This window comes from Bubalus bubalis, chromosome 13, assembly GCF_019923935.1.
Source record: "Bubalus bubalis isolate 160015118507 breed Murrah chromosome 13, NDDB_SH_1, whole genome shotgun sequence".
In the NCBI taxonomy this organism is placed as follows: Eukaryota; Metazoa; Chordata; class Mammalia; order Artiodactyla; family Bovidae; genus Bubalus; species Bubalus bubalis.
The window spans coordinates 14,923,985-14,936,207 of record NC_059169.1 but is presented as its reverse complement, the minus strand read 5'-3'; the positions used below and the strand labels follow the sequence as shown (position 1 = coordinate 14,936,207).

The following is a 12,223-nucleotide window of genomic DNA, read 5'->3' as shown; positions in this document are numbered from 1 at the left end:
CATCTATATATCCTATAATTCTCAAAGCCCCACAATTTCACAGAAAGTTCTCCAAGGAGATAATCACTTTTTAAAAGATGTCCTGGTTTCCCACAACAAAATTAAATCTGTAAGACACTTATTAACAAAATTCATGTTTCCCTATAGGAACCTCTCCAAAGCTAAACAATTTATCCTTCTGTTCTCAGAATTACGTGATTATCAGTGAATAAAATTGTGGAAACTAAGGAAGTCTGAGTCAAGAAATCTATCTCAGTAAGTTATTAAATCACATGCACACAAAACTAACAAATGAACAACAACCAAAAAAACACCTGGTATCTGATGAAAGTGTCTATTGAAAATACCTGCTGCTAAAAACATGCTCTACTGGGGAAAAAAAAAAAAGGATCAACTCATTTACTTAATTTGAAAAAAATAATCAAATTAAAAGCACTTAAACTTAGACGCCTTATACAAAGAACATGTGAGAGTGCTCTGCTGTGCATACCTGAAGTGCAACTGACAATTTCTTCCTTAAATCATGCAGTCCAATATGTGTTGTCAAGATTCCATCAATATAAATGCCACCTTCAGGTTCTGACAATCGAAAAAGGGCAGCAATGAGGGAACTTTTTCCAGCTCCTGTTCTTCCCACGATGCCATACTGTAAAGAGACCCAGGGGGGATGAAGAATTAACAGGATGCACAAAACTCAGGAGAACCCTGATTGTTGAAGACGAATTTTTAAGGTTCTATTATATATAAAGAGTAGTCTATAAGTTTCCCAGGGCTTCCCTGGTGGCTCAGACGGTAAAGTGTCTGGCTGCAGTGCAGAAGACCCAGGTTCAATCCCTGGGTCAGGAAGATCCCCTGGAGAAGGCCATGGCAACCCACTTCAGTATTCTTGCCTGGTGAATCCCATGGTCCAAGGAGCCTGGTAGGCTACAGTCCATGGGGTCACAAAGAGTCAGACATGACCGAGCAATTTCATAAGTTTCTCAAGCATGGCCCTGCTGGCATTTTGGACCAGATAATTCATTGTTGAGGCTTGGGGGCCTGTCCTGTATATTGTATGATGATTAACAGTAGCCATGAACCCACTAGACACCAGATGCAACTCCCAAATTGTGGCAACCAAAAATGACAGAAATTCACAAATGTCCCTGATTGAGATCACCATCATCCTAAGAATACACAACATAAACTATAATCACATAAACTATAGTGATTTTCATGCCTTCTAAAAATGTCAGGCAATTTTATTCAGATTTCCCTGAATAAATGTTTAATATGCTGAAAATTGTTTGTTTTCTATAATTATCATATAAGGAGCAGAAGGGGACAACAGAGGAGGAGATGGTTGGATGGCATCACTGACTCAGTGGACATGAGTCTGAGTAAACTCTGGGAGTTGGTGATGGACAGGGAGGCCTGGCATGCTGCAGTCCATGGGGTCGCAAAGAGTCAGACACGACTGAGTGACTGAACTGAACTGTTCATTATGTGGTATGTTAAAGGGGGAGACATATATGTGTATGCAGTGTGTGTGTGTGTGTGTGTGTGTGTGTGTGTGTGTAACTAACATTCACAAGTAAAGGAAGAAGACCTGAAAAATAATCTGCCTGCAGTTAAAAACTAGCAGTCTCCTAAGTGGTCCATAAGAAGTCAGCTTTTAAATTAGTTTTATTCCTACTCCCTGGATAATTTGACCTTGAGTATTACATGGGTAATTTTACAGAGATGTCGACAAGTCAAGACAGAGTGTTAACACAAACAAGTGCTCACTTTCTGTGTTATTTATTTAAGAGGAATTATTCTTCGGTAGAAAAATGAGATCACTTCCTGATATTAAATATCTTAATCATATTCTATCTTGAAAGGAAACATCTTCAAATATAAAATGCAGGTCTCAGTCTTGAAAGAGGCCAGTAGACAAAATTTCCATAATGAGATCAACAATGATACAAATAATGTTTGCTATTTATATGGGACCTTTCATCAGAGCAGGGCAAAAGGTATTTTATTAATACATTAATACTTAACAACTGAACCTTGGAAAAACACATGTCAGGTGTCAGTCTATTTACTAAAACCAGAGCAGAGAGAAATTAAACGCACTAACAGTAAGATTAAAGAATCAGTACAGAGTAGGTAAAATGCTGGTGGCTGGTGGTTTAGTCGCTGACTCGTGTCCAACTCTTGCGACCCCATGGACTGTCGCTTGCCAGGCTCCTCTGTCCATTGGATTCTCCAGGCAAAAATACTGGAGTGGGTTGCCATTTCCTTCTCCCATGTAAAATGCTGGTGAGGAATAAAACTGCATTCAAATATATATGCAGAAACTGGCCTTTTTACCAATGAATTTTTAAGTGAAAGTAAGTATTAGTTAATCACTTGTGTCCAACTCTTTCCAACCCCCTGGACTGTAGACTACCAGGCTCCTCTGTCCAGGGAATTCTCCAGGCAAGAGTACTGGAGTGGGTTGCTATTTCCTACTCAAGGGGATCTTCCTGACCCATGGATGGATCCCAGGTCTCCTACATTGCAGGCAGATTCTTTACCTTCTGAGCCACCGGGGAAGCCCAACTGCAAATTCTCTGAAGGAAGCTTTCCAAGAGATTATTTCATCTCTATTTAAAATCTGGAATTGATGATAGTGTAAGATATGCTTGGATCATTTGTAAATTAGTAAAGTTTCAAAACTCATGGCTTTAAAAAAAGAACTACTAAATCTTTCTGAGCAATATAATCAGAATGCTTGGAACGTTTCATGTTTTCTGATTTGAATACTTCTAAAGTTTCAAATCTTAGTCTGTCAAATCAATCATGGCATTTCAAAAATGAATTTATCTTTATAGAGATTAAACATAAGAAAAGTGGGTTTACCTAATTTTATTATCTTATAAAGGTAATACAATGACTATAAGACATTTTATTGTTGTTCAATCATTCAGTCATGTCTGACTATTTGCGACCCCATGGACTGCAGCATGCCAGGTTTCCCTGTCCTTCACTATCTCCTGGAACTTGCTCAAATTCATGTCCATTGAATTGGTGATGTCACCCAATCATTTCATCCTCTGCCATCTCCTTCTCTTCCTGCCTTCAATCTTTCCCAGCATCAGGGTCTTTTCCAATGAAGTGGCTCTTCGCATCAGGTGGCCAAAGTATTGGAGCTTCAGCTTCAGCATCAGTTCTTCCAATGATTATTCAGGGTTGATTTCATTTAGGATTGACTGGTTTGATCGCCTTGCTGTCTGAGGGACTCTCAAGAGCCTTCTCCAGCACAACAGTTCAAAAGCATCAGTTCTTCAGCGCCCACCCTTGTTTATGGCCCAACTCTTACATCCATACATGACTACTGGAAAAAGCAAAGCTTTGACTAGATGGACCTCTGTTGGCAAAATAATGTCTCTGCTTTTTAATTTGTTGTCTACGTTTGTCATAGCTTTCCTTCCAAGGAACAAGCATCTTCTAATTTCACAGTTGCAGTCATCGTCCACAGTGATTTGGAGCATAAGAAAATAAAGTCTATCACTGTTTGAATTGTTTTCCCATCTATTTGCCATGAAGCGATGAAACCAGAGGCAATGATCTTAGCTTTTTGCATGTTGAGTTTTAAGCCAGCTTTTTGCACTCTCCTCTTTCACCTTCATCAAGAGGTTCTTTAGTTCCTCTTTGTTTTCTGCCATTCGGGTGATATCATCTGCATATCTGAGGTTACTGATATTTCTGCTGGCAATCTTGATTCCACCTTGAGCTTCATCCAGCCAAGCATTTTGCATGCTGTACTCTGCATGTAAGTTGAATAAGCAGGGTAACAATATACAGCCTTGAAGTACTCCTTTCCCAATTTTGAACGAGTACATTGTTCCATGTCCAGTTCTAACTGTTGCTTCTTGATCTGCATACAGGCTTCTCAGGACATTTTGTACCTTATGTTAAACTCTAATTCATATAATATAGATGGGCCATTCTCTGCATGCAGGCAGGTTGTAGTATATATATATGTGGCTCATCTGTTCTGTGTACAAGCAGGCCTCAAAGATATTTTGTATTTGGCTCCAGACCACCTCAACAATGTGAATATCAAAATAAAGCAAGTTATATGAATTTTTTGTTTCTCTATGCAAATAAAAGTTATGTTTATACTATATTGTAGTCTAATGAGGTACAATAACATTATATAAGGCAATAGCACATACCTTAATTTCCAATACTTTATTGCTAAAAGAATGCTAACCATCTGAGCATTTATAGGGTAACATTAAAAACCACTGATCATGGATCAGAATAATAAATATAATAATAATGAAATGGTTTGAAATATTGCAAAAATTATCAAAATGTGACAGAGACATGAAGTGAGCAAATGCTATAGGAAAAATGGTGCCATTGTACTTGCCTGACACAGCATTGCCATAAATGTCCAATTTTTTTTAAAGTATTATCTGTGAAGCACAGTTAAATAGGTGTGCCTGTATTTCTGTGTGTTCTCATACATAAATCAACACACATCAGGACACAGGTGAGAACTGATCTGTGAGAATGTGTGTATGTTCCCATGTTACCAGCTCTACTGTAACTGACCCATCTGTGCAAACAGGAACATCCGTACACTTTAGGTAAATAGACTGAGATATGTTGGGGCACCGAGGACTGCTCATGACCACAGGACTGTGAGTTCCAAACTCCAGTGAAGAGAACTAAAAAACCAGGGGACTTCCCTGGCATTCATTCCAATTGTTAAGATTCTGTGCTTCCACTGCAGGAGGCATGGATTTGATCCCTGGTCAGGGAACAAAGATCACACATGCTGCATGGCCCCAGACCCCCCAAAAAGAAAAAAAGCAACTCAAAGAAAACCTGACTCTGATTATTCCAGAGTTCAGTCTTCAAAGCTATAGTCTGAATGTCTTTTCTGAGTAACCAAAGGGTTTTACCAATTGCCCATGGAGAGTGTCACCAGTATCAGTAACCTTACATTCTTCAATCTAAAGACAGTTGGGGGACTTCCCTGGTGGCTCAGTGATAAAGAATCTGCCTGCCAATGCAGTAGACGTGGGTTCAATCCCTAGTCCAGGAGAATCACACATGCTGTGAAACAACTAAGCCCGTGCACCACAACTGTTGAGCCTGCGCTCTAGAACCCGGGAACCACAACTGTTGAGCCAACATGCCACAACTATTGAAGACCTTGCACCCTATAGCCCATGCTCTTAACAAGAGAAGACACCACACTGAGAGGCTCACATGTGGCAACTAGAGAAAAGCCCAAGCAGCAACAAAGACCCAGTACAGCCAAAAATAAATAAATAAATAAAATTATAAAGACTCTTAAAGAAAATCTTCTGTTATTGGTTTTGCAATGGCCGCTTTCTGTTTTTCCAACCAGGTTGGTCTCTGATGATGACACAACTTATTACACACTTGCTTTTGGATCTCTCCTCACACACCAAACTCAACATATTCAACACCCCATGCCCCACACAAAACAATCCCTTCATCCGTCTTCCCTACTTTATTCTCATTACTTCTTTCTCAGGCTCTCAGTGTTTAAAAAACAAATTAAACTCCTTAATCATAATCAGTGCAAATAAATTTAAAAAGTAAATAAATACTAGCTATAGCCCAGCACTCTGAAAAAAAATTCTTAAAATTATATTTTTACTTTCTAGGCTGCTGCATGTGTTCTTTTTGTGTGTTTCTGTATTTTTTTGTATGTGTTCTTAAAGACACAGTTCACATATTTAAGCAAAATGGGATTAATGTGAACATACTATTAGATGTGTTTTCATTTAGTATTTTGTAATGCTTTCATAATATTATAGTACATGTGATCATTTATTTAACAAATCCTCTATTGCTGGATATTTAGGCAGTGTCAAATAGTTAGCTACTGGAAATAACTCTGTGTTAAATATCCCTGAAGCTAAATCTTTGCAAACAACCTTAAGCATTTCCTTCACAAAAATTCTCAGATTTGGAACTGCTGAGAGTCAAGTATGAACCCCCTGGACAGCAAGTATGAATCCCTTGGATAGCAAGGAGATCAAACAAGTCGATCCTAAAGGAAATCAGTCCTGAATAGTCATTGGAAGAACTGATGCTAAAGCTCCAATACTTTGGCTACCTGACACAAAGAACCAACTCATTAGAAAAGACCCTGATGCTGGGAAAGACTTAAGACAGAAGGGGAAGGGGACAACAGAGGATGAGATGGCTGGATGGCATCACTGATACAATGAGCATGAACTTGGGCAAACTCCAGGAGATGGTGAGAGACAGAGAAACCTGGTGTGTGTCAGTCCATGGAGTTGTGAAGAGTCGGACACAACTAGGTGACTGAACAGCAACAACAAAGTAGAACAGCAACAACAAAGTATGAACATTTTCAGAGGAAGCTGTTTAGCTGCTAACTTACCCTCCAGAAGTATGATACCATTTTTTACTCCCACCCATTTCCCTGCACATTCACAAATCCAGGTGTTAGAGCTTTGTTTTAATTGACATCAATTTGATTCCAAAAAGTGGCATCACTTTCCCACGATGTCTTACTGGAGGGGAAAACAGCTCCCGGCTCCCTACTCCCTGCACCTGTCCCCTCTGGCCCATGTGCTCTCACTTCTCAAATTAAACTCCCAAATGCCAGCTCAGCATCCAACACTACACTCTAGGATGTCTCTTCTACAAAACTGTCCTCTCATACTTCATGTACATGAGTCAGCTTCCTTGGCATCACTAGGTAATTGTGAGGGTTGAATGCAAAAACGTGTGTTACGCACTTGGTAGTTCATTTTCCTGAATGTTTTGCAGATGTCTGGGTCTTCACTCACTGGATCAGAGCATCATGCTTTTGCTTATCTTGGTCTTACCTCCCAGAATGCCTTTCACATGCATTTCCACCTGCTGAAACCCTAACCACACATCACTAAGTCTGTCTCACATGTCTAATTCCTTGAAAATGCTCTCCCTGTCTCCTCATGTGGGCTTGTTCCAACTCTAGCTGATGTTATGTCATTTTATATAAATGTCTATAAAAATCGTGACCTCCTTCTAGCTTACAAAGTTAATATAGTCATTTTCTTGTTTCTTCAACTAGACTGTATACATTGACATCAGGATCTGTATTGGATTTGACTTTTTCTTACTTGTATTACCTGTGGTGTCCTGAGACAAAGAAACTTCCACTGGAAGATGAGATTTTTAACTCAGGCCAGAGAAATTTATGGAAAAATCTATTACCATATTATTTAGGTATAAGATAAATCAGAGACAGATACAGCAGATGGATCCTATAGCCATAAATACAATTTCAAATGGCCAACAGCTCATTTTCATGGGACAGACAACACTTTCTGCAATGCAAGTGGTTATGGTCATTTTACACCCTATGAAAATAATGACCATTTTGTCCAAGCATTTACTCTGGGTGCTTTACATGTCTTATGTTCTTTAAGTTGTACATCAACCCTACATGTTACATCCTATCACTTCCATTTGGCACAAGAAAAGATTGAGGCTTAGATAACTTAGTCTGTCTGAACTATCAGAGCCCATAAATAGCAGTATGGGACTCAAATCCACATCTTTTGGCCTCTTTTCCATCTGTTGATGGGACTCTTTATCACCTGGATGGCCTGACATTTTATCATGTCCCTCTGTGTAGCTAGAACACAGAGAGTGGGGATAGGTGTAGTTTCAGTTAAAAAAAAAAAAAAACAGGCCTACCATAGAGAACTTACAGTCAGAAACTTAAAGCATGACTTGGACACAAGTGTATATATGGTGAACAGGAGCAAAGAGGGTACCTGAAGTCAGGTTGACCAGCTGTCAGCAGAAAAAACCGGCATCCACAGCCGGATTGAGAGAAACCTGCAGCTAAGTGGGATACATGATGCCTGGGGAACAGGTCAAACAGACCTCATGCCCTGCTCGGGGCAGCAAGACTCATTTTTTATCCCATCAGATGGTGAAACAGCCACACATACACTGCTGCACTGGGCTGTCTCTGACTCCAGGTCCAGACAGGGCTGAGCCTGTGGGAAATCCCCCTGGTCCCTGCAGGAGGCTGGTGTGGGGAAGGCGGGACAGTGGAATGAAAAATGCCTGTGATGGAAGACAGACTCCACTGGAAAGACACAAATAATGCAGTGGAATCACACAGAATTAGATTATAATGTAAAAGTGCAATTTAGAGCATAAAGGTAAGAAAATCTAGTGGCACAGAATATTCTAGAGCCTCCTGCTCAGTCACAACAGAGATTTGGGAATTCTTAAGTTCAAACTGTCAAAGCACATTTCTTGGGAATCACAGGTTATCACTCATCAAAAACTGCCCATGGGAGGGAAAGGAGGAGGTTATGTTCAGCTGTAATGCTGAGTCAAGAGGTCTGGGTGAGCCTGAGACTCTGCATTTCTAAGAAGCTCCAGGAGATGCAGGTGCTGCTGCTCTGGCACCACGGTTTGAGTCACAAGGAATTAGGAAGCCAGCAGGGGAAGGGGACAATCTGGGAGTAAGGAGAGTGGTTTTTAAGAAAATATTATGTAAAAAAGGAGAAAATGTAAGAAACTAATACTTTTGCACATTATAGCATGGTCTACTCAGCATCTGTAAAAATGTATCATCCAAATAATAGCTGTGAGCAAAAACAAAGCAAAATCAATCTACCTCGAGAGCTGGAAAATACTTTATTGCCCAGGATTCTCTAAAATGATCAAATCAACCACAAAATCATCTAAATGAAAAATGTAGCCTGTTTTCAGACTCTAACCAGGAAGTCTAGGGTCCTATTTACCTCATGTTGGCTTTTATGTTTGGCTGTTCTGGGTCCTGATTGCCTTGGAAGAGCTGTCTCTAGCTGTGATGAGTAGGGGCTACTCCCTGTTGCAGTGCACGGGATTCTCACTGAGGGGGCTTCTATTGATGCTGAGCAAAGACTTCAGAAGTTGTGGCACATGGGCTCAGTAGTTGTAGTGCAGGGCTTAGTTGCTTTGCAGCATGTGGAATCTTCTCAGACCAGGGATTGAACCAGTGTCCCCTGCATTGGCAGGCAAATTCTTATCCACTGCACCACCAGGGGAGTCCTAGTTCCTTATTTTTACTTGCTATTTCTTCTGTGAATTAAAATCCTGCATCAGTTCAGTTCAGTCGCTCAGTCATGTCCGACTCTTTGTGACCCCATGAATCACAGCATGTCAGGCTTCCCTGTCCATCACCAACTCCCAGAGTTCACCCAAAGTCATGTCCATCGAGTTGGTGATGCCATCCAGCCATCTCATCCTCTGTCTCCTTCTCCTCCTGCCCCAATCCCTCCCAGCATTAGGGTCTTTTCCAATAAATCAACTCTTCGCATGAGATGGCCAAAGTACTGGAGTTTCAGCTTTAGCATCAATCCTTCCAATAAACACCCAGGACTGATCTCCTTTCAGTCCAAGGGACTCTCAAGAGTCTTCTCCAACACCACAGTTCAAAAGCATCAATTCTTCAGCACTCAGCTTTCTTCACAGTCCAATTCTCACATCCATACATGACCACTGGAAAAACCATAGCCTTGACAAGATGGACCTTTGTAGGCAAAGTAGTATCTCCGCTTTTGAATATGCTATCTAGGATGTCATAACTTTCCTTCCAAGGAGTAAGTGTCTTTTAATTTCATGACTGCAATCACCATCTGCAGTGATTTTGGAGCCCAAAAAAATGAAGTCTGACACTGTTTCGACTGTTTCCCCATCTACTTCCCGTGAAGTGAAGGGACCAGATGCCATGATCTTAGTTTTCTGAATGTTGAGCTTTAAGCCAACTTTTTCACGCTCCTCTTTCACTTTCATCAAGAGGCTTTTTAGTTCCTCTTCACTTTCTGCCATAAGGGTGGTGTCATCTGCATATCTGAGGTTATTGATATTTCTCCTGGCAATCTTGAATAGCATCTACTATACTTTCCTATTGACTAACTTCCAGAAATCAGGACAGAAGAGGAAATAAGAGAAAGAGAATAAAGCCCCACTTCTGCTGGGCTGGCTCACTCTCATGTCCCCTGCCCACCACACCCCTCTTCCCCCTCCACAACAGCCTCTCTCAATCAAATCCAACACCAAAGGGTTGTCCTGGAGTGATGAGGGCTGGGACAGGTGAGCAGGAGAGGGAACCTGGGAGGTAGACAGGTAGAGTGAAATCAATTCATGAACACACTGCCCAGGTATCATCTCCAAACACAGAAATGAAACTAAAAGTGATACTGAGTGGACCAAGGTACAGATCAAAAATCAAGTTACTGCAGTTATTAATTCAGTCTCCAAATTCAATTTTCCCTCAAACATTTCAGAATCTCAATCCCATGATTTTCAGGTTTTAGAAGGAAGAATCTGTTATATTCCTAAGTTGTACTACATATAAGTCATATTTTATGGCTTTGGGGAAAATTTAAGACAAGTGCAGGTTAACAGAATTACATTTACAACAGAAAATCTGACACACATTGTCTGAGAGTAAGTAACACCACCTACAGTGCTCTCAGGGAAAAGATATATCAAGAGCTGTGGTTAATGTTTTCCTGACACAGCAGTTCACATTTTTCCTGACCTACACTGAAACTGGAAATAATTAGGAGGGAGCTTTTGCCCTGTGACTAACTGAAGCTGCTCCCTGGGTAGCATTCGGGCATTACGTTGAATATTCTTTCATGTTACAAGGGCTTCATTCATTAAATCACAGCTACAGCCATTAGATGGGTCTGGGGTGGTAAGAGTTTTAAAGAGCAGTTCTTTCAGTTATTTACTGAGTTGTCATGGTGTCCGCTGGTTCCTGCTTGCTCACACCTGTGTAACTCACTCACCCTCACAACCAGCAGTCCCTCAGCACCCTCTCTGTGCCTTGCAAAATGCTACTTTCTGGGAACAAAAATGAAAACAAGATGCTCCCTGATTATAAAAAGCCTCAAAGTACTATGAGATGTAGATCCCAAATTACAAAGCATGCACAGGTGCTATCTTTTAATTATGATGAAATTCACATAACATAAAATTTAACCATTTAACCATTTTTAAGTGGATAGTTTGGTGTTCAGTACATTCACATTGCTGTGCAACCACGCTTGAGATTTTTTTTTTTTTTTTTTGCCTCATAAAACTGAAATTCTTACCCATTAAAAACACTCCCCATTTCCCCTCCCCCAGTCCCTGGAAACCACCATCCTACTTCCTGTCTTCTAGGATTTGACTACTCTAGGAATCTCACATAAATGGAATGAGAGTATTCATTTCTTTTGTGTCTGGCTTATTTCATTTAGCAAGATGTCATCAAGGTTTATCCATAGGTCAGAATTTTCTTCCTTTTAAGGCTGAATAATACTTCATTGTAAGATTTAGTTCCTTCCAATTTTTGGCTGCTATGAACATAGGTGTACCATAAATGCTACCTTAAAAGAATATAAAAGACACTAAGGGTATATTAGTGTTTGTGTGTATAAAAGTATATATATATACACTAAAAGTATATATATATATATACACACACACACACACATACACTACACTATATGTATATTATTATATTAAGTATATTATGTTAAGTATGTATATTAAATATATATTATATTAGTATATATAAGGGTATATTAAGGGTACACTAAACTGAGGGTCTCGAAGATGCATTCGAGTTGACTCAGAAAATGAGATTTTCACCATCCGGATGATGGAGGGCCTGGGTCTCTGAGGTAGAGGACCACTGTGTGCACAGGGAACAGGGAGGACGTGGTACTTTGGGAGAACCTGCACACATTCCCAGTGCAGGGGGGTGTGTGTCAGACAAACTGGCTGCAGAGCAAGGTGGGGAAGATCTCCTAACACCTTGTCTGTTCTGGTTTAGTGTCTTCTTCAAGACTCTGTCCTGGTCCCTGGTGAGGGCCTCAAGCTGAGTGCAGAAAGAACATCACCAGCAGACATGGATGCTGACAGGTCCAGGTCACAAGCCTCTCTGCCATCTTTCATATGGATCTTCTCTGCTACCTTCAATTTGCTTTTAACTTTGAGCAAGTCTCTAGACCCTACCTCTATCTGAGGCCCTGGTTCCTCACTCCTGACTGGGTCATTATTGAGGCTCTTCTCTGGTGGACACAAGGTCATTTTATGGCCCCTGCAGGAGTGGACTTGAGGCTATGCTATGGTTCCAACAGCAGCTCACACAGCCCAGTAAGGATCAGATCTGGGCTAAGAAAGAAGCAGTCTATTGGGGAAGGCAGGG

General features: G+C 40.6%; 2 protein-coding genes across 2 annotated transcripts in view; both read right to left on the bottom strand.

Moving 5' to 3' along the window:
* The window catches only part of LOC123328866 (ATP-binding cassette sub-family C member 4), a 30,321-nt gene extending 29,677 nt beyond the window's left edge, over positions 1-644 (bottom strand). Inside the window, exon 1 of the transcript XR_006639860.1 lies at positions 491-644. The gene's annotated coding sequence lies outside the window, so the exon portion shown is untranslated. The remainder of the gene's footprint in view (positions 1-490) is intronic.
* The window catches only part of LOC123328868 (ATP-binding cassette sub-family C member 4), a gene marked incomplete in the record, with an annotated part of 1,148,417 nt that overhangs the window by 958,855 nt on the left and 177,339 nt on the right, over positions 1-12,223 (bottom strand).